Source organism: Coturnix japonica, chromosome Z (genome assembly GCF_054131305.1).
Source record: "Coturnix japonica strain WE chromosome Z, WE-NBRP24, whole genome shotgun sequence".
NCBI lineage: Eukaryota > Metazoa > Chordata > Aves > Galliformes > Phasianidae > Coturnix > Coturnix japonica.
Genome location: NC_140702.1, coordinates 24,786,981 through 24,811,480, shown reverse-complemented (window position 1 = coordinate 24,811,480; position 24,500 = coordinate 24,786,981). Strand labels below are relative to the sequence as shown.

At 37.3% G+C, this 24,500-nt stretch overlaps 1 protein-coding gene across 3 annotated transcripts in view; it reads left to right on the top strand.

Moving 5' to 3' along the window:
* EFNA5 (ephrin A5) overlaps window positions 1–24,500 on the top strand; it is a 207,108-nt gene that overhangs the window by 171,594 nt on the left and 11,014 nt on the right. The gene's annotated exons all lie outside the window — the stretch shown is intronic.

The following is a 24,500-nucleotide window of genomic DNA, read 5'->3' as shown; positions in this document are numbered from 1 at the left end:
AATATTTGGAGAGAAAATAATTTTTATTTAGTTAGGTAGTGCATAGTGGGGGAAAGTAAACAATAAATCATGAACAGAAGTCTCTGTTTTTTCGTAGTTCTTAACATGCAGTCACCTGAGGTTATTATATGTTGGCCTGAAAACAGACAGAATAGTTTTACTGAAGATGATGTCACTAAAATCTACCAAAACCAGAAACTAAATGCTTAGCAGTGTAATTGTGATTTTCATGCCAATTGGAATGAAGTTTGGTTTGCAAGATATGTTGTGTTACCATGCAAGGGAAGATGAACGCAAAAGCAAACAAGTAGAAAAAAAGACAATGAAATGTATAATATTATATAATTAAAAGTGAGGATATTGTTTCTGCTTTCATTACTTAATTATAGATACTTTATTTTTATTAATTTAGCATATATGGAGTAAAATATCAATAATAGCTTGGCAATTCCACAATCAGAAATAATAAAATGAAAAGATGAAGGCCCAGCTATAACCAGTCTGGTTCTGATTAATACAGAATCTTGACAGCAGTTTCCAAACCAAGCTCCCCTCTTGATTTAAGTTTGTTCGCATTGCTCTTTCCTTGAAAGTAATGTGTCTCAGATGGAGTGTCAGAATCTGTACTAATATTAAGCTGTAGCATTTGATTCCTTTTTGACACCAGCCCAGTTATTTCATATCGAAGAATTCAATATTTGACGTTTTCTTTCTTCACAAATCCATGCTATTTTTATTATCTGATGCTCCAGGTTTTTACTCGTATTGTTTACTTAGTAATTTGATCATTGTGACTATTGTCAATTGTATATGCTCAGACTTTTCTTAGAGAGACCAGATGTGCTCGTTGGTCTTCAGTCCTGACACTGCAAGATTTTGAAGCACTTTGCTAGCTTTACCTGCAGCTTATCCAGATCCATTTTAAGTGGTTCTTTCTCCATACTTTTTGAGGAATGCAGCTCCTTTAATCTTTTTAGTTAGTGTTTCTTTTTAGTTTTACGTCATTTATTTTTATGAAGGTTTTGATTGCTGATTCAGGAAGCATTTCTTGTACTGATATGCTCCTGATCACAACATGACAGCGTGCTTGTATGATTTGATTTTAATTATGGTTATAAATATATATATTTTTAATAGATCTTAAATTAGTGATTAAATCAAGCAATTGTGTTAGCAAGGTTTTAGTTAGAGTCTTAAACACAGTTGTTGGTTTTGTTTTGTTTTGTTTTTTAAACCCAGCTCTCCTGTATTTCTTTTCCCCAGAGATACATTTTCAGGAAAACTGTTTTTAATTTGATCTTTGATTTTCTTAAAATTTGTCTTTGTTCACCACTGTGTCTCCTCCTCTGCATTAGTTCCTTATTCTCCTGAAATTTCTGACTCATCTCTCCCTGAGGGCTTTTATTCAAATGACATTCCACAATGATGGTCTCTGCTTCTTCTTGGGAAGAGAATTCTCAGAATTTCAAATATAAAATTGTGCATCTTTGGTTCCTTCCCTGTGACTGGAAAATGTCTTCAGCACATTACAAAAACCGTGGGACTATTTCAGTCCTCATGTCATTTTCACCAATGGCTGCCTTGTTGCTGGGCCATCTCCCTACGACTGCCTGCATGCCTCTGATGGCTTCTGTGACTCTGAAGATATGAAAGATTTGTGTTAGATAAGAGTGTCTATTATACCTCCAGTTCTCTCTATCTTATTTCTGCCTATTAGCTGAGTAGTTATTTAATAGTAATAAAGTCTGTGGTAGAGCTTTTGCTGAGGCAGTAGCAGTGTCTTACATTGAACTTTCTCTCTTTCTTCTGTCATGTTTGGAGAGTATGTTTAGTGTTTATTTGCCTTTCTTTCAGAGTTCCAAGCTTATTTTAAAGTTCCTATCATTAAGTTGCATAGCTTCTATTCTCTGCGCCCAAGATGTTTTTGGTAGGATCTGTACTGACATATTTTCTCTAGGTGGCACCTACTCTGAATTCCGGGAGAGGTAGAAGAGCATGAAACTGTCACTGCTTGGTGGTGGTGGAGGTTGTGGTAGGGATTTTTGGTAACTGAAGAATAATTATGTACAAAATTTAGAAGTCTTCTTCAAAGTGAGGAATTTTATGTATGTCTAATGCAGACCAGGTGTTAGGAAGGACCAGTGCCAGGAAGGGGACTGACCATTTTTAATAGAAACTAACACACTTAATACTTTCTGTGACTAGGAACATGGAATAGCTTCCAGTTGCCATCTTAGCAAACTGTAAGCTTAAAAATGCTATTTTTTCAACATAGTCACCACCGTTATCTATGCATTTTCACCAGCAATGAACGAGAGTCTGCATGCTCATAAAAATCAGCAGCAGTGCCTCCAGTGACCCAGTGTTGCCACTGCTGAAACGCACCACCGACCACCAGACTGTGCTCACATCCACTCTTTGATCTCAATAAGCACTCAACAAGCATTGGTGAACATCAGTGGAATTTTTTTCCGCGTGGAGGAATTCATTTTACTCCCTTGATTCGTATACACTTCTGTATTAGACACCATCTTGTTGTACTGCCTCTGCTGTCATTTTGTCAGACAGTAACAAAATGTAATGGAATATTGGTGGGAAGCCTCCACCTCTAGAGTCACACAACCAACATCTGTGTCAGCCAACAGAATAGAATAGGAGGCACTACTTTCTGAGCAACCCTTGTAATTGTTAGATTATGGAGTTGTATAAAAGGTAGCTGCTAATTGTAAGAAAAAGTACCTAATTATTAGGAATGGTGTGGGCTTGGGACATTATTATTTGTATGGGATTTTGTTATTGTTGTTGGTTGGGATGTTTTCTGTTTGTTGTATTTGTTGTTAGTGTTTTCCAGTTTTATTTGTGTTTGTTATTGCTGTCTTCCATGCCAATAATGGAATGGAATATAAGAAGCTTGGTTTGGGGTATTCGTTTTCTCTTTGAATCTGTAATGCCTAGCAAAGTCTAAAATTTGTCTCTGGGCAAAGTCTGGACTTCAGCACTAGGAAGTACTGATTTGTGTCATCTCTAGTGAAATGAGTAGAGGAGATTTATGGTGAAATCTTAGCATGCTGTACCCTGCTTATATTGGAGGCAGCAGAGTCACCGTAGTTACTCCCTAGGCTAAACTTCTATTTAAAATTGTTTCTACCAGTGGCAGTGGTTGGCTTAAGCAGCAGATATTTTGCTTTCAGTGAGAAAACTGGATTTGCCTTTCACTGAGTGTTTTCAGTTTCATAGGTGTTAGTTAATGCGGCTACTGCTGGTCTTTGTATTTTTCATTTCTTTTTGAACATTCAAGGTCTGACAATCCCTTCTGGAACTCTCTCTCCAAACATCCAAGTTGCACCAGAAGCTAATAAATGAAGGTTAACTAAAGAATGTTGTTCACAGATGCTGAAGGATTTACAAACATTTTTAATGTGTTAATTGCACTTTTCTTTGGGGGAAACGTTGTTTATTGTGAGGCCCCTCATTAACCTTTCAATCAAGATCTGATCAGTGTAAACACTGATTCTGTTTTGACAGCAGTGGGCTCAGATATGCCACTCTACTATGAATCCTGCTTTGATAGTTGGTTTACCAGAATCACTCAAGATGTTCTGAATGAAATCAAAGCAATTGAAAGGGTTTGATAAATGTGTACTTTAAAAAATATTTTTGTGTGATAACATTAGACAGACAAGGAAGGTGACCTTATGGGGGGAATTCATGCTTAGCCTAGTGTGTAGATTAAAGGACTGGTTTCTTTTAGAAAGCATCAGAAGAATTAAGTGCTGGTCCTGTTAAAAAGAAAGCAGAAACAATCGCCGGAGTCTAATAGATTTTGACGTTGGTAGTGTTGTTAAAATCCTCAAAGGGAGCGTTAAAAGCTGTTGAATAATTTGAGACTCAGGAGAAATCCATATAGGAAAATGAATAGAGAACTTGTGGAGGTGCTGGTCTCTATTGTTTGAGTTTTTCAAAGGCAATAAATGTCTTTCAGATAACAAGTTGAAAGAAGATGATTTGGATTCATGTTCTTCAAAAATTCAAGTGCCATTAAGAACATGATAGCAGTATAAATATAATAGGAGGGGAGGGTACATTTTTATCCTCTGTGTCATAGGTTTGTAAATTTAAAAGCTGTCTTTTGAGCATACTTACTATATAAGGTCTTAACCCCTGCATGAAGACAGGTGACTTGTGTTGTTTTCCACAGAAATACAGATAGTGGACATTAGAAGAACAAGGGAATGCATCCAGTCAGAAGGGGTGAGAGGCAGGGATTTTAATCCCCTGTCCTTTTTTCCTTCTTATCTAATTTGGTGGAAGGGGATCAGTTCATTTTGCAGGAAAAAGCATGTATTGAGCATACATATGCGATTATCAAATCACAGAGGTTAAGAAAGTAGATTGAAAACACCTCAGATGAAAGATCTCCAAGGCACAATAGGAACTTGATGAAGATCTGTGTGACTCATCTACCTGAGAGGAAATGGTGACTAAATGTTTCATTCTGATGTCTGTGGATTAGACTAGTTCTCAACATTTGCAGTTCTTGTAAAAATCCTTTGCAACTTCCTCTCTATGTATGCAAATCCAGTGTTATGCTAGAAGTACAACTGAGTGAATTGCACACAGCCCTTTCAATCTTTTGTGCAGATGGACTATTCATCATTCCTTGCTTTAAATCGGTTTTGATGTTCAACAGCTATGACTTCACGTCTCAGAGGTGGCTGCACTTCAGTGGTAGGCGAGGCTCTTCTGCAGTGGTACTTCACTACTACGTTATGAGCTTAATAAGGTGAAGCATGTAGATTCCTTGGATGAAAGAACTCATAGAAGTGGAGAGTATTATTAATTATTGTCTGAAGACTTATAACTCTGTAACTGTTCTAATTTGATTTCTGAGCAAACTGAAACCTGTTTAATGAGCTGTTGTATTGGAAGTATACGTTTTGTAACATGGAGCGGATGCCAGCAGAAATGGAAATAGCGTACCAGTGACATTTGGAATAACAGCGTTGTACTTCATTGCCTCCATGTCATCAGCATGTTAGTCTTCCTGTTCCTCAGACTAACTCACCAAGGCAGCACTTTCTCTGCTCACACTGTCTCTGTCATGATACAAATTGAATATATGGTGCCTGCAATTGGTAGACCAAAACAAAGTTCTTTGCAGAACACATGCTTGAGCATTCAAACGAATTGGCTGATGTCTTTGTTTCATAAGTATTCAACAGCAATCTCCATATCTTCATAAGTACCTAGACATAAAAGAAACAAATTTGTTTCTAAAACTGCCTGTTGCTCTGAAATGAGAGGAAGCTATAAAATGGGAGAATATTGTGGAATTTTCTTTTTTTCCCTATTTATTTCCTTGTAATAAAAACTTCTTAGGCAAGGTGGACATGCTTCTAAGTTCAGAATGGCCACATACAGTTAATACTGTTGCGTCCCAAGATTCAAGTTGACATAAACTATGTCGAATAAGATCTTTTTCCTTTAAACAGAGTATTCAGAAATGCACAGTTGCTTTATTCTTAAAAAAAGAAAAGAATATCAGAAAAGTCTTTCCAGACTTCCAAATGTTTCCATTTTCCCTCAGGACAGTAGTAGGTCATCCTGAGATCTATATAGTTCACCAAATGAGATTTTTACTGCCTCTGAAATCTCCCTGGCTTCCCCTTTACATCATGGATATTTAATATTTAAAGAATTAAGTAGTATAACCAGCTAGATACAGCACTGCTTTAGGGAATTAAGAATGGCTTGAAGGTGTATCAGAATCTCATTCTGCCATATCTCTATGCACAAAAGTAACCAAGCTCCTGATGATGGATATGGGGAATAACGTTACTGTTGCTGATCTTCTGGGGGTGAAATGATCTTAATTATTTGAAGGGTAATCATAATGGCAGTATATTAATCAATTTAAAGAGCCCTGACAATTCAATCCTAATGGTGTTCAGAATGTGTTCAGGGAAAAATACACCAGAATGGCTTAACTTACATTATGTTTTAAGATTTTAGATGGAGATACTGTGAAGTTAGCAGCTTGAATTTCCTCTTACTTGTTTTTTGGACAGATCAGTTTCTAGTAATATTAGATTCTTTCTATATTGTGATGCCTGTGTCATTAAAAATTGCAGGAGAACTATTTCTCTCAAATATTTTAGCATTTTGTAGGAAATGCTTAACTGTGAACAGTGCAGCTCTGCTGTTCATGCTGTACATCTTTGTATTGAGAATGAAGTCAGGATCCCTGGCAGGAGCTGCAGAAGGACTTGCTATCTGTAGATACCTGAATATATTTGAGCAGGAGAAAACTTAAACAGAAATACAGTAGCCTCAGGCTAAAAAAGACATCGTGTCATTCTTAGCATCCTGGGGACTGTGAGAGAATGCAGCCTTTTCTCTTGAAGAGGGCTTAGCATTAATAATCTCTCTGCTTCTGGCTGGTGATGCACAAAAAAGTCATGAACTTCTTTTTCCCCAGTTCTTTCTCAGGTATAAGGTTCTTGGAGCTATATATTGCAGTTCTTATCAGTGCTTCATAGAGGTGGGATCTGACTTAGGTCCTTAATGCAAACAGCATCAAGAGGTTGAAGGGAGAAGTCGTGTCGTGAAAGCTCCACTGATCACTCAGCAAGGTAGAAAATACACTTGTTCCTCGGAGAGAAATGCAGAAGGAAAGCACAGATTTATTCACAAATAAATAAGCTATGCTCCAGTGAAGATCATGACAGTGTTGTGTGGTTCAAATGTAAGCTTGGTAGCGATTGCTTAGCAATTTCTTTGATTGTATTTTTCAAGATGTTTTGCAGGATATTTAAGTTGTTTTGTTAGCACTGGAATACAAGTGGGCAAAGTATAGTACTATTGGAGTTACATGTGAATCATCGTGTAAGAACACATGGAAGTAAATCTGTAAGAAAGAAAAAAAAATACTAGTACCTTGACTAGTTGTCTGAAAGCTTTGAACATTGGTATGATTTAGTATGATAGTACTGCAGCTTCTATCTTGGTCTCACTGGAGCAATCTGTGTACTCACAACACTGTCTCTGAGGAGCACTGTGTCTGTGTGACAAGTACTTGACAGAGCTGCAGAGTGCCCACCATCAGCCCGTGCTCTTTGCTGCAGCTCTGAATTTCAAATGGGAAAACTCTCCTGCTGCAACATTGAAAAACATGCTCATGTCTAAACAGTAGACAAAGCAGCTGCCTCATAGCCTCACAGCTTACTGCAACCACCTTTCCGTGTCTTTAGAAAATGTGCCACCTCCAACTTGCAGTGAAAGGACTTTAGGTGGCTTTTACTGTTGACCCTTTTCCCCCATCCCAAGCACAGTGATCAGCCAGAGTGTTTAGAAATCATTGCCAGAATAGGGTTCCTCATCTCTAGCACTGCACCTGTGGTAGCTTTGCTAAGAAAGCGTACCAGTGCAATAGCATTCTGTTCACAGTCCCACTTGAAATACTCAGTGGCAGCTCAAGCGAAACTGTGTAAATTAGTCACTGTCACGTTTAGGCATTAAAAGTGGAATTAGTAATTTATATTAATCACAAATGTTTCTGCAGATTTTATTAACAAGCAGATTGGCTGCCAAAGTGCTCTCTGGAAGACATTTTTTTCTCCCAACTGCTACGCAGAACAAAACAGTTATTATGGGCATTTAGATAAAGATTAACGGTTTCAGCAATTCATTTGAGGAAAACCGTATTTTACTATACATTCCACTGCAGCACAGACCGTCACTGCCAGCATGATTTGCTGCCTGCTTGATAAAATTATACAGTGGAGACACAAGATGGTGTAATTCATTTTAAAAGTAGAAACAGGTTAATCAACAAAGCTGAATGAGGTTAAAAAATAAACTAGACACACATCTCTTAATTTTTTGGCAGGTCCAAATATCTGATATGAGAAATGAGGTGGCCATCTTACTTACATTTTGGCACTTTTTAGTTTGTTTTGTCTTCATACTTCCTTCTTTCTTTACCCACACTGTGCCTCTATAGTTTCCTCAAGATGGCTTCATGTGCCCTGTCTAGATCTCCAGGGAAAAGTAGTCTAAGTGACCATTTAATATTCTGTATATATGCATATAGTCCTGTGGAACACTGTAGGAGCGGTCCCTGAACTCAGTGCAGGATGTGAGGAAATGACTGGAATGATAAGAAAGAGGTCAGACTGAATATTGCAAGTTTAAAAGAAATGTGGGGCAAACTGCCAGCATGACCTTAGCTCTTGCACATGTTTTGTACAGACAAAATCAATTTCCTAGCATACTGCTTTTTGAGCTTATCATATTCCAAGGAACTAAAGAACAGACTTGCTATATTCTGTTACGAACAGTTTTGTTTTTTCTTCCGCTTTTACATTTTAAGATGATAGAAAGTGAAGGAAATCAAAACACAGGTTTGTTACAAAGAAGACAAGCAAGGGCTGAAGGAGAAAAAACCTCATTATGGAGAGATTAGAAAATTAATTGATTGGTGGCTTTGTCAGTTCCCATTGGATGTCTAAGGATCCTGTAAAAAGAAAGCATAGTCTCAAACATAACATTTCTTCCTTTTATTTCCTTTTCATGGATAGAAGCTCCTCTGAAGCATCATTAGGTTCCAGTTATTTTCAGTGAAATATTTCGCAAGAAAATGGCATGATAAAATCAGTAGACGTGGTGGTATTCTCTGGAGAATCTTACTATGGCTAATACTCCAGCAGTGATAGGGGCGGCTTCTCTTCAGAATCAAACTTGGAAGGTTTTGGCAGCATTGATTTTTGTCTCATTGTGGTTTTGGAACTCCTGTGACAGTGAATTTAACATGTTCCCTCCTTCCCTCAAAATTAGTATGGAGGAGCTGAGGCATTCCGTGGGGTCTGAGGACTTGCTCAGATCTGTGGCTTAATATAAACGCGTGCAGAACTTGCAGTGAATCTATTCTGTAAAGAATCTATTGCAATTTGTCTTTTCCTAGGGAGTAGTGTTTGTGTAGAAGACTGTTCTGTCAAGAAAACGAAAATATTTGCAGCAGTGTTTACTTTTCATCTTACTGACCTTTTTTTTCCTGTATTTCTCATGTATTTCTTTAGCGATTGTATCTATGTGGGATATATGCTTTTATACGTGCACACATACACAGATCATATATATATACAATAACACAAAAAAGTTCCATTAGTTACACTTCTATAAAAATTAATACTTTTGTTAAAAGCACTAGCTATTGAGATAATAAAAAAAAAACAAAAAACCAAATCTTATCAAGTTTAGACATAAATAATTTTAGCTTCACTGTAAAATCTTTTTTTTTTTTTTTTTTTGTTATATAAAATGCCAGTGAAGTACCTCCTGTGAATTATATTGTACTCACTAAATTATCATTCTCTTGAATGGGCTGAGTTGTCCAATTGTTCTTTCTTGTCCTCTGTGGGCATAATCACGCTACATGTGTCTCACTCTTCATAAAATGAAAATGTGGTTGAATGTAAACTCTGTTTTAGTTGAGAGAGATGATTATTTGCCATGCTGTTCAGGGTACAGATGCAACTATCGTCCCTTTACTTTCCCTTCCCTGCTGTGCACAGTTCCTCTCCTTTCTGCTAAAAGGATGTGCATTAGAGAAGATACATTCCCACTGAAATCTTTACTGAAAAGAAAATGGCAGAAGGAGCCATTCTTCACAAATGTGCTCCAGATTTCATGTGGAAATATGTGTGCTTTTTAGAAGTGTTTTGGTTTGCAACCAAAATCCTTTGGATGCAGAATACTCTTACAAAATGTTCTTTCACTGGAGTTTTTCCAAACTATATGTCATCCCATATTATTGTTGCCTTCTTCATGGAGTGAGGATAATGCCTTTTCAAGTAGCTTTGCAGTTACCTGGCGCCTAATTCTGTGGAATGTTCCACACTTGCTTTGAGGGGTGTTTTGAGGCTGCTCTGCACTCTCAGACACTTCTCTCTGCTCTGCAAAATGCCCAGATGCTTCTCATAAGAAAAAACAACAATAACAACAAAAAACCACATCTGTTGCTATCCAAATTATTGAATGTCTTTCACGTTTTGCAGAGTTGTACCACTTCGTACTGTGTGCTAATATGTACATTTAAATATGTACTGCACCCTTATAAATACGAGTTAAAATTAAAAGCAAGCACACATTCTGTGAGGAAGTCAGCATTATAACACAAACAAGTTAAACAGCAAGGGAAAGTCCCCTGAAATTGGCCAAGCTTCTGCAACTGAATGTTAGGCTGAAGAAAAAAAGACACTGAAATAATAATTTACTGTGAGGACTGAAAAATAATAGTTAAAGTAACTTCTTTTCCTTTGCTATCTATATTTTATATATATATTCCTTTGCTCTTTTTGTTTCAGGTTAGAAATGTTAAGTAGAGACTGTGTGTGTACATTAAATGCTGAAATGGATTCATTTGACTTACTTTACCTGGACTTTCAAAAAAAAAAAAAAGCATGCCAGCTGTGTACACAGATTACTTGATCGTTGTGATCTTTTTTGACATAAGCTTTAGTGAAAATGACATTGATTTCACTGCATCTGTGTTTGAACTGAATTCTTTATATAGGCTTTAAGGGACTGACCTGAACTACACCTGAACATACACATTTTTGAAATAATTATTTAAAAAAAAAAAAGGAAAGGAAAGGAAAAAAAAAAGCCTAAAAACAGAGTAGAAACAATATATGTAATTTGCTCTATGAAAATTGCACATATTTCTTCAATCCTGTTCTGCCTTGATCCCAGTCCAAAAGGAGGTAAAATAAACAGGTTGTGTATTACCAGCCATATGTCAGAAGTGCTTAGCATTCCCAATTAGAGTCATAATTTTAGAAGTACTTAGCTGTCACTTAGGTATCCAAATAGTTGGCCAGATTTCTAAAATGCCTTGCACATGAAGCACTGTGTACTCTGGAGTATGTGTTTTCTGTCATGGATTGTAGCACCTTGAAATCCTGTCAGTAGGCTTTTTTTAATTGTATATTCTGATAGTTTGGGGTTGTTTTTTTTCTGTTTTGTTGTTGTTGTTGTTGTTGTTTTGGTTTTTTGTTGTTTTTTTGTTTGTTTTATGTGCAAATGGAAAATTCTTATCAACATAAATCTCATTTATCCTCAACCATAATCATGAGCTAAGATTGTCTGGTACTGTTATTCACAGTATCACAGTATTACAGTCCCATGCGGGTTGGAAGGGACCTTAGAGATCAGAGTCCAAACCCCGGGATTTGAGCCTCCTGTGTAGCAGAGCGGCACTTCTACCACTTGCACCACAGGGGGGATTCAAACCCGGGCCTCCGGTGTTGCACAGTGGCATTATTCCTTCCTTTTAAAGCAAAGAGCAAACTGTTAGCTTAGAAACACATTAAAGAGTGACTGTAGTGTTGATGTCGATGGAAACTGACTTGAAAGTGCCAGGTTTCTTTTACATTTAAGTATTGTTTTAAAAAGCTATCTCTAAAAAGCAAGGGTATCTCTCTAGACAGGTAATGCTTGAGCAGAAGCAGTCTCGATGGGGATTGCTGGAGTACTGGGTTGTCTTGGCTTTTTAGTGGGTGATGCTGTGCTCCTCAGAGGTGATGGGAGCAGAACCTGTGGGCTGCTCTCCCTTGGTACAGAGCTATTCCACACCTCAGTGGTGGGTGGTCTTTCCTGTCAGAGTTTTGTCATATGCTATGTAGCATATCCTTACATTAAGCTGATGGCATTCATTTTTGCCTTTGTAATTTTTCTTATTTTTCTGTGAACTCACAGATTGGTGTTTTATCAGCAGTCACGTATGCAGTGTGAAAATAGTGAAGAAGTATCATTAAAGAAACATCCCAGTTGTAAGCTGTTAACGAATGTGGCCTGTGGATACAACCATATAAACCCCCTTTCTTCCCAAGAAAATGCACATAATTATTTTAATTCAAGCTGGTGGAGACTTGTCTTTACAAACACCATCACGTTTCACTGGAGGTGTCTCCCATGTGTCACTGCTTCGGTTTGGGCTGAAAGACAGACCTAATGAAGGGGCTTTCCAGCCCTTGGTACAGCTGTGGCTCTTGCTCTCCCTGCTGTGCTGCATAGCACACTGGCCATTTGTTGGCAAGTTCATATTTCATACGGCAGGGAATTGAAATGATTGAACAGACAGGAGAAGAGTTTTATTTGCAGTAGCCTGGGTATCCCTAGACTCTGATTTGGCATAAAACATCTGCTTCATGATCTGTTTCAAGGCCAGTTCCCTTCCGCCAACAAAGGTTACGACTTCAGGCAAGCTGTGCCTTTGCTGGCAGGGGAAGATTTGCCTGAAGACTTGATTTAGTCGGAATCAAAGCATCCTGCCACAGAAATCCTTTTTTCAATTACTGCAGAAAAGGCAGCCAGACGGTAAATGTATTAACATATTAAATAGTAAGTAAAGGAGGCTGCTGACTTCTGCTGCATGGATTTTTGTGAAAAGTTGATATAAACAATGTCTCTGTGCATGTGTGCATGCATGGCTAGGAATAAACATCCACTATTATTCTGATAGTAAGAGATGTGACAGATACTCTAGATGTTCCTGCTTCTCTCTGCTGCGAAAGAGTGGAGTCTGTTCGTACATCTATCGGTTTCAACAACAGTTTATGCATATTTTCAATTTGCAGAGTTAATTGGTGTAATATTGATGCAGCTTCTGTTGAAATTCTAGGAAATAGGCCTACAATGCAGTATTTCTGAATAAATTGATGCATTACATCTTCTTTGTATTCATGGTGAGGATTTCATGTCATTTTTTTTGTCTCCTACCAAAAGTCAATTTTTGAAAGACTGATACAGATTTTTATTTTTTTTTCTGCTGGAGTGTGATCTTGATCCATGCTGACACAATTAGAAAACAAATCCATGTTACTTCTTGCAATAACAAAGTTAGCTTCAACCTTCATTAGGATGAGTAGCATATTTATCATCTGTGTGCTTCACTGCCATTGATGCACAGTCTCCATAACATATGGCTATTTCTTCTCCTCAAAAAAAGGAAAAAAAAAAAAATCCTTTCTCTAGCTTTTTTTTTTTTTTTTTTTTTGTGATTGAATATTTGCATATCTCCAAGGAGCCATGTGGGTTAAACTCTGCATTCATCTTCTGCAGTTCTTAGGCCGCTTTTGGTTTAAGAGTAAGAACTATTGCTTTTATGAAGTGCCTTTTTCTATAAAGTCAAAACCTCACAGCAGTGCACAGAAAGCCAGTGGTATAAAGGAGCTAAGTAGAGTCTTTAATAGAGAGAGCTAGGTTGTAAGTGTTTTTGTTCCTACAGAGCAGATAGATTTGGTTCCATCTGTTCCATATTCATAACAAAGAAGCTCACTTGCAGGAGGACTGACTTCCTGGGAGTAGCATGGTAATGATCTTTTCACCACAGATTGAAAGGATCTGAAAATGGTCACTTCAGCTCAGCAGAAAGCAGCCAGCACTGATAGTGCTTCAAGACTGATATTTTTCCACAGCTCTGTTTCAAGATTCACATTTTTCTGAAAAAAGCAAAACAAAAACATAGACCTTCATCTCCGCCTCCTGCCTCCCGTGTCAGCAGTCCTCCTCCTGAGGAGTTCAGGATGTTTTCTCAAACAAAAATGGAGTGACATGTTACAAATACAGGGTCAGTTCTTTCCTTTTTTCTTTTTTTCTTTTTTTCTTTTTTTAAAAATCATTATTTTGGTTTTAAAAGGCAAAAGTAAAAAAATTATTTACAGCCGGTCTGCTTTCTGTTTCCTGAACTTTTTTCATGATTTTGTCTTTCTCAGCAAGAAGGTTCTGTGAATGGGAAATCTGAAGTCCACAAAATGTGTGCGAAAGTTCCTTGCTGAGTTTCGTAATTAGGATGCTCCAGTGCCAGCTTTGATTACACACCTCGTAGGCTTTCAAAAAAACATCCAGCTTGATCTAAGGAAAAAAAATGTTCTTGTCTCTGCAGGATATTTCACAAAGGGAGAACAGAAAAATGTGGGAGTGTACCACTAGCACTCTTACTTGGCTAAAAAACAGATTATCCAGTGACCCCTAGAAGGTAAACTGCAAGTTCACAGAGATCTTGAAAATTAACACAGAATGGGAAGGATCTTTGTTTGCTTCTGGCTCTGTACAGCCCCAGAAAGAGAATATGGGATGGACGCAGGTTTGCTTTTGTCCTGGCTTGAAATCCACCTTATTGCCCCCATGCTCCCAGGCGTGCAGTACCCGAGGCACAGGCAAGCTGTAGGCACGTGTGTCGAACACACGTGTAGTTGCAGATTTGTTGATTGCCCTCAATCCAAAAGCAAGATGTTTGGTCTCAGACTGTTGTTTTCTGTTATATTTGGCTGGGAGTTTTTTTGAACGCTGTTTCACTGCAGTAAGTTAAGGAATAAATACCTGCATTTGCAGTGTCTCAATTCCTAGCCAAGATAAATGGGATTGTATCCAAGCTTCTGTGGAGAAACACAGTACACTGACCCCACTTTTGAATGTGAAGGAAAGACGAACCTGGCATGCAGGAGCATGCAACTTTATGCAGGTGCCAGAACTGCATCTAACGCAGATATTTCAAACAAGGGTTATCAAGAGACTGAGATACAAATATAAGCAGATCCCCCTAGTAACAGCAAATGGAAAGGTTATGCTCTTTGCTAACAGGATTGCTCTAGTGTGAGCAGGCTTGAGATATATACTGATAGGGGTGTAGAGGTACTACATTAGGCACTTAAATGGAGCGGTGATGGGTGCTGTATGATTAAGAGTAGTGAATTTGATGGAGGTTTTGTCCACCTCTTTAAAGTGAAACAAGTGTCAGGAAGAAGGTGTCAACTAAATGTTTTCATGTTATCCCGTGTATTCTATATGTATTTATATTCATAGATGCATGTAGGAGGCACCATTTGAAGCTGCTCACAACTTGAGTTAATGCAAGTTCTTTGCTGGTCAGCTGGTCATCAAAGTAGAGGAGCAAGCTTCTGGTGAGGAGATGCCAGATAAGATCAGAAAGTATTGGGTAAAAAATAGAGACAAGAGGCTGCTTGGGAAAACTCAGTGTCAAACTTTTGACTTTATCTTGACTTTACTGGAAGAGCAGTCAAGAAATGCTTCTGTTCTGAAGGAGCTAATTTTGCAACAGTCTAGAAAATAAAAGATTGTGAGGTACCTGTACTGCTCAGCAGTCTGATGAGGTACTCGCTGCTTTTAGGAGCTGGTTTCCAAACCACATAGGGTTTTGAATCCCATTTATGGAAGAATGAACACATACATATCTAATTTTGAGTTCAGCTGGGAGTGATCACTGGAAAAAGGGCTAAACATCCTGTGGTATACATTAATTTAAGAAAAAAAATAGCTCAGAAGGAAATGATTTGTGGCAGAGAAAAATGAAAAGTTAGCAGTCACATGGGCATTTCAAACTTTCCCACAGTCATAGTTATGACACTCTGCAGTCCTTTTCCAGTATAGGTCAGACACTCTTATTCCTGATGAGGAAGAAGCTTTCTTTGATGAGGCAGCAGCAACACTTATGTAGGTAGGCTTTTTCAAATGCATGTTTTGGAGCATGTGTGTGACCTGTGGCAATGAATGCCAACCAAATAAGTGAAAGAATGAAGCAGTGGACTGGAAGCTAAAAGACTGCTACAGCCTGATGTACTATACAAATGTCAGTTAAAAAGAAGAATTCAGCTTAATATGTTCCCGAGTGTTTTGAGGTGTACCTGGCGAGTCCAAAGGCTAAAGAAATCTTTTTAAGGGCTAGCAGACAATTTTCTTTCTCACATAGTGGAGTTCAATAGTCCCTCTGTATGATTTGAACAAAAGGCCAGTTCACCTTATAAAGATGACCTATTATTAATGTAGTGCTTGCATCTCTTATTTTTTTTAGTACTCTTGTCACAACCTTGAACCCTGTATAGTTGGTGTACTGAAATGGAAGATCTCTGCCCTGAGAATATTTATTTGCCAAAAACAGGCTTGAGTTACAGTGGACTATCATGTGCTTACAAATTTGACCTTTTCTTCTTAATATCTGTTTTTAATCCTGCTCAAATTTGGATTTATCTCTGTAAAAGCCAACTGTGCATATACAGGCATTTTTTTGCAAAAGCTCTGCCAAGCTTTTGTTAGACCTTTGCCAACAGGAAAGCGCCTTCAGAAAGATGTTGAGCAATGGTATTCTCTGTAAGCAGTGCTTCTGCATAGTTTCAGACATGCATGTGTACTCAAACACGTTCAAACCTGCATTATTCTCACTGTTCCTCTTCATTTTAAATAATAACAAAATACAGCCCACGGTCTGTGCTTTTTTTCCAAATTTCCCTTCAGCCTACGGCAGCTTCTTGTAGGTGTCTTCCTGCCTTTATGTCTGTCCCCACTTCCCCATCCATGAGAAAGACATAAACAAAGAATTTTGTTGCTTTGATTGGGTGACTCAGCAGAAGTAACTTCAAGTCCTTGCGCTTGTCACACTCCTAGCACAATGCAGCATTCATAATTACTTCTTTATTTTTATAAACTGACAGAATCAACAAGGATAGCACGGGGAAGCTGGAAATGTTTCTAAATATTTTAAAGGTGCTGGCAAGCCCATGAAAATGAAATAGAATGGAATGCTCATCTCAGCTTTAATTATAGTGTCAGCAGTGGTAAAGCTAGACATGGGTAATATGAAGTCCATTAAAGTATATGAGGTTTAGTAACATGATACAATACCCACAAATTCCATGTGGGTGAACATGTTGCTTTAAAGATCAAAAAGAGGAGGTAATTACTAACAAGGCTATAATGTCTCTTCAAAGGATTTACTTATGTCTAGTTCTTAGAGATGGAAATTAGCAAAATGGATAGCCTGCTTGAAGAAAAACATTTTATTTCTAGTGATACCAAGGGAAAATCAAAGCACCGAAGTGCCTAGGAAAAGTATGATGAGGATATCTTGTTCTCTTAAGTGCTCTATTCAATAGTATTAACTTGTTTTATTAGCAATTTACTTTAATACAGTCTTAATGTTGTACAATAACTGTGTTTGTTTTTGTTAATGCCATTGAAAACAATAATGAGATCCAATGTGTTTTTTCTTCTTTCATTCCAGTTAATAATTGTGTTGGTTTATTGCAATAGAAAAGTATGACATCAGCTATCTATATTGTGCTAGTGTGGAAAACGTAGCCCTTATTTTATTGTATGTAAAGGAGTTTGCATTTATGAAAGAGAAACTTTCTTATAGGAAAGAAAGTAAATGCGTCAACAGGTACAATCTATTCTTCAGCTCTCCTTCCTTATATTTCATGGGAGCTTTGTGCAAGTAAAAGTCCATTCAAAGTAGGATATGCCTTTCATTTATTTCCAACTGAGCTTTGTTTGTTCTTTAATGAGGAGAAACATGGCAGCCACAAGACGGATTCACTGGGAAACCCAGACTGCAGTTAAATAACCACTTTGCCCCACTTCATAAACAAATGTAACTGTTTCTACTTTTATGAAAGAAAAAAAAAGTCTTTGCAGAGCATTACTGAGGTAGGTTCTTGTGTTGGTCCAGGGTTTTGTTCAGAGGGGAGCCTCAGACAGGTTTGTGGGTTTTTTTCTTTCTTTCTTTTTCTTTCTTTCTTTTTTTTTTTTTTTTCCCCAGCTGAAATGTGTGCTTTGTTATTCTCCTGTTGTGAAGTATATAGAGTGCGCCACATTGTGATCATTTTGTTTTCCTGAACTCAACTGGACAGTGAAGCTTGGTAGGACAGATAATAGCATGACTGTTATAAGCATCTGGACTGGCTGCAAACTGGTTCTGACTGCCTTGGCTGAGCCCTCAGCTTCTGCTCACCTCTGGTATCCAGGGTTGTGAAGGGCTGGACCTGGGCCTCACCGAAGTTCTGACTCAAGTACATCAGCCAGGCCAGTGAAAAATAAGTCCTATCATTAAATCTGGAGCAGCTAAGGGCCCTTTTAGAGAAATGCATAGAGGGCTAGGCCATGCTAAGTCACCTAAAAGAAAAAAATACTGGCCAGATGGTTTAATTTATAACAGAATGTTAATAATTAATTAAACTGGAAATAACATGGTTTACACCACTTTTCATGCTGGATTTGATGTCTACTTTGTTTTTTTTGTTTGTTTGTTTACTTTTATGTGAAATTTACTTCTGGTCTTTGCTGCCTTCAACCAGATATATAAGCTGCAGTGGATTGTAAACTACAAGAAAAAAATATGTTCTTCTTGGCTAAGCGGTTGCAGTGGGACAGTTGATTCAGCATTAAACGCTGACACAGAAACTGTGTATTACTTTCTTCTAAGAACTCACTAAAATAGCATTTATCTGACAAGTCATTTCCATTTGCTAGGCTACTTTTAGGGTATTTAAAATATATAGTCACTTATGTTATAAGCCATAATAATCTGGTATTTCTATACTAGTGCAAATGTAGAGTGAATTAATCATAGGACATTAGAAAATAAAAGCAGTATTTCATGTTAGTTGTGCATGTAGCTTTTGCTGGGTCTTTCTCCATTGCTGTACCCTTTGGAATTTATATTTTTTTATGAAATTCAGAACATCCCTCCCTGCATGTGTGTGCATGTATCCATACACAGGTATGAGTACAGAAACATGGCATGGTTGCTTTTAACTTCATTTTGTGTAGATGCAGTTGAGCAGGAAGAAAGGAGTAAAACAAAATGTTCATTTATGTACCCTTGTAATACATTTGATTTCAAAGCTTCATTTGCAAACACTAGTATTGTAGTATTTTTGCATCTGTTAAGCCGTAAGCAATAAGTACTAGCTATGGCCTTGTATTTGCTTATGTATTTATTTTCTCTAGTAGGTTTTTTTTCTTTCTTATTTTCTAATTATTAATGGCAGTCTAGATAAAGCTTATTTCTGGGTGAGATTATCTCTCCGACAGCTTGAGATTTCTGAGTTTTTAACATACTATGTAATTTTCTTTTTTCTGCTATTTCATTTTGTGATGGCTAAATACAGAGAGATGGTAGACAAGACATGTGGCAGTGGCAAATATTCAAATAAATTTAGTCATAATTTACTCATGAAGTGGGTTCAGTTGTTACATCTGCTGAATGAGTAAGTCATGGATGCTCGATATTTAAATCTTCCCAGACTTAAGTCATGTTTATACTATCAGAACAAAGCTTTGCAAGTATGTTGGAATGAAGAACAGATAGGCAGATAACCCTTTCTTTAGTTAAACTCATGGACTTAGGAGTCCGGGATTTCTATAGCACTTCTGTTATCTGTGTTTGATTTTCAGTTTTAACACTCACATGGAGAAGATAATCTGTAAATCCTTCCAGATAGCTTCTCTTTTAATTAATAAATTTGAAGTCCCCTTTGCTGTCCCTACATATGTGTCTGACTTTATGTATGCGCACAAAGGAGTGTTTTATTGATTCATTAAATTCTAGCTGACTTTTTCAGTTGTACCGTTTATGCAAATTTGTAACTTTTTTTTCAATCTACACAGTGAGAAGAATATTAATAACTAATTCTGCATTTACCTGGCTAATTTGCATACATTTGTGTTGTATGGTAAATCACATGAAAACCTACAGGGGAAAGGCTCAGCTCTTCTAACAACTAATAGGCTACTTTTTCTTTTCACTTGCACAAATTGAGAAATATTGCCTGTGGCAAACATAATAGAAAACTGCATTTTTAATGCCCTCACACATACTCATTTCTTTACAAAGAAAGGAGCAGACGACTGTTCTTAAAAATAAAACTTTCTTAAGCTCCATAGCTGACACAGGATATTGAATGCTAAAACACTGCTAGTTGGTGGAATTATGATTTGCAGGTTACATAAGGTTACATGGATATTGGATTTGAATAATGGGGGTGGTATTGTGCCTTAAAGGGCTGGAGGCATATCACAGCTGTAAATGTTTTCTCCTGAGGAGATTGTCTGTAGCATACTAGACAAAGAGAGTGGAAGGGCTGCATAAACATGAGTTTCTGCTTTACAGCAGACAGCATCCTGTCTTTGGGGTTGTTGCAGGTTCTCTCTTAGTGGTGATGACAAAAGCTGCAAGTGCAGTCCTTTTCATTGGGCAGTCAGTGTTAAGTGTCTGGTCTTGCTGTGTGCATATGGAATCCCTTTTAGTGCGCTGGGGAAGAGCTCAAAATTAATTCTCTGTCAACTTCACCAATATTTCTGTTTGGTGCTTGTGGTTTGGAAGCACATATCACTGATAGGAATTTGTACAGCACACAGATGATGCTGCTAGGAGTCCATCTGCAAGAAACTGAGAAGAGATTTCAGCGAGATCTCTCAGGTCTTCTCTACAAGCAGACCAACACAGTTTATTGGTTATCTTAGAAAAAAGTAGAATAAATAAAACATTCACTTAAGGAGAAACTGACAGAAATCACAGCTTTCAAAAATATAGAGAGAAATGAACAGCCTTATCTCCACAGTTTTTCACAGGCACTGTTTATAATCCTTCAAAGAACATTCCAAGTGAACTGGTAATTGAAACGTGAAGAACAAAATAGTGAGAGAAATTATACTCCTTTGCCAGCATAACCCCTGTACTAAAATTAAGGTGCCATCTGAGTGACTTAGATAAATGAAGCATTATTTGTACACTGAATGGTTCCAGTTTTGCTTTCTAATAGGGCCCACAGCGGGTTGTGGCTTGAATATTAACTATATTTGTAATGTTAAATGAGGTTTTGAATTGCACTCATGAATTAATTTTTTATATCAGCACTTGCATTTCGGTAAAAGGTGCGATGTTATAATTAGAAAGCTAAGAATGAGTGAGGAGACAAGCAGAGAAAACTGCTGATTAAATGTGAATATCAGTAAATAGGATGGTTGAGACATTTTTTACACGTGGCATCCAAGTAACTTGCTCTTCAGGTAGAAAGTGAGCCTTAGATTGGTGCCACCAAACTACCAGCTGTCTCAAGAAAGAAACCTGTTATGTGTGGCTTTTGTAACATGAATAGCAGGTACTGATAACCACATTACTTTTAAAATTTCCGTACCTTTTCCCTTTTCTTTTTTGGGCCTTTTTTTTTTTTTTTTTTTTTTTTTTTTTTTTTTAGCCTGCTTTGTAACCTGATTAGGTCACATCTTGGTGATTCCTTTAAAGATATTTTACAGCTTGACATAACAATTTAACTGAAAATCTGTTGCCAGGAAAAAAATAACCAACACTTTTCTACATATATTGCTTTTTGTTTTCTGTCTGTGGGTCCCTGGTAGTTATTGAATAACTGTTAAGCCTTATTGGCCTGAGAAAGACTTTATTTTTTAATTATATCTAATATATTAGTGTTGTACCATGTGATTTGTAGCAGAAAACTGCTTGGAAGTGAGTGGGATGAAGGGAGACAGATTTTTTTTTTCCAGATTTAAATATAGCTAACAAATACTGAAATATTTATGGTTTGGCTCTAGATGCGGCGGGAATAATTTTCTTCACTCCCTTTCCTTACAGGGTATAAAAGTGGTAGCCAGTTCAGAGAAAAGAAATTTTCTATTCTAATTTATCATTTACTGCCATTTTCGGTTTCAGCTTGGCTCTACTCCTATGTGCTGTACTTCAGTCTGTGTACTTTTTTCTATTTTAACTGATGAACATAGAATTTTCATTGCGAGAATACTGAGATCATGACTTGAATTTCTTCTAAATCATGAAATTTTTATAATTACTGGGGTGTTTTCACATATATAATGATTTCTGGGAGATTTTTACAGTGCACTCCTCCTATCCAAGACTGTATGTAATCATGAAGTGTAAGATGTGATAAGGCAGATACAGGAGATTCTCATGAAGTTGCCATTAGGGTAGAGGGAGTGAAAGATCATAGGAATTAGAATGAAATCATAGGAACTAGCAACACTGCAGAGTTCTTCTGTTTTTCTTTGTCATTCTTACTGACACAAACTAAACTAGTCAGACCTTTTCGATTCTTGTATCATTCATCGAGAAAAGAGGATATAACCTCTTCTGTTTCTTATAAGGGGTATTTTCTGAAAGGATTATTTTTGTTGTGGAGCAAAATTTCATTTGCCTTCCTCCCTTCCTCCCCCTCTCCCCCCCTCCCCCCCCCTTTAGAAATTTCAGTTTTTGAAGGAGAAAATGTTACTTGGGACAGTTTCCATTAGCATCAGAGATTTCTTATTCTCAGAGCTGGCCTCTATTTTATAGCTAATATCACCTTTAAAAGGGTTAGAGGCTAACTTGGTTTTGTGCAGAGATGGGAATGACATTTCTTTTTGTATAGGTGAAGAAAGGACATTTTCTTGTAGCATAGCTAATTTCAATGGAATATAACAACAGCAGCAAGACGTTTTGCTGAAAAGGAACTTCAACAGACCCCAGCAGGCAAAGGGCTGTTTCTTTCTACTTTACAGCAACCAGAAATATTTCACTCTTGCAAGCATGCAAGAGTTGAAGGGAATTTACCAGACTCCATTGCATTGGAAACCCATCATTCTTGGAAAGTGAAGCACCTTAAAACCACTGAACATTCTGCTAATACTAATAGGCCTGACCTTAGGTCTAGAAGTAAAGACTTGAATTTTTCAGTTTGAACTGATCCTTGAATTTTCCTTTAAAGCATCAGTTTTTGTGAGATCCTAGCTACATCATTACTTTCTTTTTCTTCCAGAAAAAAAACCAACAAAAAACAAAAAAACACGTGTTTTTCTTCAGTGATATGCTAATATGTGTAGCTTATCCCTTCCTGTGTGTTGTTTTGGTCATTTGGTGTTTTCTCTGTAGCTGTTAATCAAAATGTTGGCCAGTGGGTCACCCTGATTGGGAGTTTTGTGCTCTTTAGCAAAAGTTTGTCATTAAAGCTACTTTTATGTAGAAGAATAGGACTTTATACTTCAACTTGGGTTTAAGCTTCAAGGCATTAGCTACGAAAAAGCACATTTAATGAGCACTCCTGGCTTTCCTTAGTAGAGTGCAAGTGTAATGTGCCTAAAATTCAGGGAAAAATAAAAGATATTGAGCTTGCTGCTGAAAGAGGAATAAAAAAAAACCCTAGCTGTTGGCATTATAAATTGGATGCCATAATCTAAGAGTCAGGATTTTCATAGGACAGTGGTGAAAATAGTGCAAAATAATCAAAACAGGGAAGAGAACAGAACAATACTGACAAACTGCAGTGTGTGAGAGGGCAGGATTGATGACATTAGCAAGCCTGACTCTGCTGTGTGAGTGATACATCTGGACTTATGGGAAATAGTACAAATTGTCATTGTTTCTGTTTTAAGATGAAAAAGAGAAGGGAGGAAATAAAAAAAGGTATTGCAGTCACCCAGCTTAGCAGACAGGTCTTAAATTTCTCAGGAAGGCTGAAGAGGTTGCACTCTTCATCATCTTGTACTTGGTCACTGAGGCAGATGTGAGAGCAGAACAAAATGTCTTTTTTCTTAATTATTATTATTCCCTCTGAAGGAGTAAAACACTGTGGCTGAAGAGGAGTCTTTCGAGTTTTATTACTTACCATTTTTCATAAATCACTTAGAGTACATAATTTCCTAAGAGAAGAAAAAAGCACATTATCATACTTAACATTAAAAGTGCATCAGTTTTAAGGATGATGAATTAAATGCAGCTGATAGGATTGCCGTAGGACTGTAGTTCGTGATACAGCACATTCTATGCAAAGCTATGTAAGGAATGGTAGAAGAAGGAAGTGTAAGTAGAGGGCAGATTTAGAAATTTTCTCCCATAGAACATGGCTAATCACCAGCTCCTGTTCACTCTTAAGTACGTACAACTATTGCAAACACGTGTAAACTTTAGATATAGCACTCATTTTCTTTTTTTGGGTGGACTATTATTTGGTCCTAGCTATCATAGCTAGTCAGTGCTAGTGCTAACAATGTGTTCTGATAAACACCAGTGAGCCCAAACATGTTTATTTTGTGGATGATGTAAGTAGTAGCATGTAAACATCAAACTTATAATGTGCCTTTGAATAAATGTGGATCCTGATGCACCTCTGAAATTCTTAGCAAGAAGAGCTGTTTATGTTAAAATCACTGTATATTTTCTGTTTTGACCAATATCGGAAGTGTTATATCCACCTTTATGTTAGTAATATGGTAATAATAGAATACTTATCTTTTGAGAAATCAACAAGTGCCTGTTTAGTCTGAGCAAAGCATTCAGCCAGTTGCATATACTCAGTGAGGGCCATGGAAAGGACACAATTTCCTGAATATAACCACAGAGTTCAAATATTGTGCCCTAAATAACACACCAGTTACCATAAATGTCAGTAGAGGGAGTTTTTCTGACTTTGATTTAGTAAGAGCCTACAGCAAAGCCAGCTGTTAACACTTCTTAACTGCTTGTCATTTTGAAGGGGGGAGCATCATTTCTACACACTTTTGTCTTTTGATTAAAAGAAGGAAACAATTTTTCAAGCACTTCCCAACAGGTGCAGAACAAAAGCATTAGCTCTATTTGACTTTTACTGTGCTCCTTTTATTTGTGTTCCTACTGAATTTGCTAGTTCTTCTTGGTA